We start from the raw sequence: 2,067 nt of genomic DNA, 5'->3' as shown, positions 1-2,067 counted from the left end.
TCTTTTGGGTATATTCCCAAGAGTGGTATAGCTGGGTCTTCAGGAGGATCTATTTCCAATTTTCTGATAAACAGTCTGACTGAATTCCAGAGTGGTTGTACTAGTTTGCAATCCCACCAGCAATGGAGGAGTGTTCTTTTCTCCACATCCTCGCCAACATGTGCTATTGGCCAGCTTTCTTAAAGTCAAGATCATACTTGGAGCCCCATGCTTGTGCATTGGGCACATACTGGCCAAAAATGCCAATGATACATCATAAAACATAGGTCTAAGGAACTGATCCACAATGTGCATATGTGCCAGCAGTAATTGCTCTCCTTCTGGGAGCTTTAAATAGGCAGGTAATCATTACACATAAGATCTGAAAAACTGAAGCAGAATTATAAGTTCAAGGCCCAGCCTAAGTAACATAGGAGAGTTTCCTCTCTCTCTCTCTCTCTCTCTCTCTCTCTCTCTCTCTCTCTCTCTCTCTTTGTGTGTGCATGCTCATGCACACATATGTGTTCATGTATATCTTTTAAAAAATAGACATAGATGTTATTAATATATGCTTTTCTTTCATATGCATAGATGTTATTTTTAAGCAAAATTTCATATTTGAAAATAGGTTTTATATGACAATACAGTAAAATTCAACTTGAGGGGGAAATATATTTCAAAAACTAAGGTCTGGTGAGAGATAAATGAAATGGTGGAAGCACTTGTTGCCAAGCATGATGACCTGGGTTTCACCAATTCCCAGGTCCCACAGGGTATAAGGGGAACTTACATCTGCAGCTTGCCCTCTGGCCTTCACATGTACACCGTGGCACCCCCATACACACACACTAATTTCACAGTCACACAGTGAATTTTAGAGCCCATCTCTCAATAGTATATTAGTTTGAACAAATTTTCCCACAGTCACCCTAACTATTGGCTGTGGCCTCACTCCATTACTTCTGAGCTTTCTGACTTTAGGTGAGCTATGTTGTTGCTCTCAGACTCAGCCTGAGGGTAACAGAAGAAATTCTCTCAATGAGTTGTTTCGAAATGCAATGAAAGGATGTAAAAAGACTTAACAAATTTACTTGTGCCACAGGCCAGCATTTTCAACAGTATTCAACAGAATACTGCAGTGTTCCAGAATACTGGAATGTGGGTCTGCCACAGACTGGTGTTAAGAGGCTAGAGTCACTTTTTGTAAATTCAGAATATACGTCAGCATTGCAAGATCTCAGACAAGTCCTACGAGCAATGCTTTGTAACTCTTGCACTTTGGAAATGGCCAGATAAAACCACGCAGTAATCATGGAGATGAAGGCCTATATCCCAGGACTCCAAATCTTTTTTTTTTTTTAAATTGGGAAGGTCTCTGTGTATACGATGACTCCTGTGAACAAATGCATTAAAGTTGGGGGGGGGATATATAAGGAATGGTAACTGTGTTGGTACTTTGGAAAGTTTGTTAACAACATCATCTTATAATAGAAATTTTATATTGTTAACCTGTCTGGGCTCTAAGACTCAGGAGTTTCTGCTTAAAAGCTTAGGCCAGACACTTGAGATTTGGCTTAGCCCTTAGCTAGGAATCTGACCCACTATTTTGACCTCCATGAACACTAAGCACATGCATGCATACATTCAGGCAAAACATATACACACATAAAAATAAATAAATTGAAGAAGAGGAGGAGCAGGAGGAGGAGAAAAGAGAGGAGGGAGAGAGAAGAAGGGAGGGAGGAAAGAAGGAAGGAAGGAGGGAAAGAAAAAGAAAAGCAGGCAGGCAGGAAGGAAGAAAGAAAGGAAGGAAGGGAGGGAGGGAGGGAGGAAATGAAGGAAGGAGGAAGGGTTGAAGGAAGGAAGGAAGGAAGGAAGAAAAGAATGAAGGAAAGAAGGAAAGCAGCTTTAAGCTTAAGACCACAGAAATGGAAGCATATTTTACTGCATTTACTTGGAATGACCTCGAGGGGGCAGGCTTTCCTAAATGGTAGCAATTTAGATTAGCATGTTTCAAGGAGATTGGAGAAGAGGGAAGAATGTGAAGACACGATCGTGTTTAAAATATTAAAGCCGAGGGTAACAAAT

Source organism: Arvicanthis niloticus, chromosome 15, assembly GCF_011762505.2.
Source record: "Arvicanthis niloticus isolate mArvNil1 chromosome 15, mArvNil1.pat.X, whole genome shotgun sequence".
NCBI lineage: Eukaryota > Metazoa > Chordata > Mammalia > Rodentia > Muridae > Arvicanthis > Arvicanthis niloticus.
Note: the sequence above shows the minus strand (reverse complement) of the source record.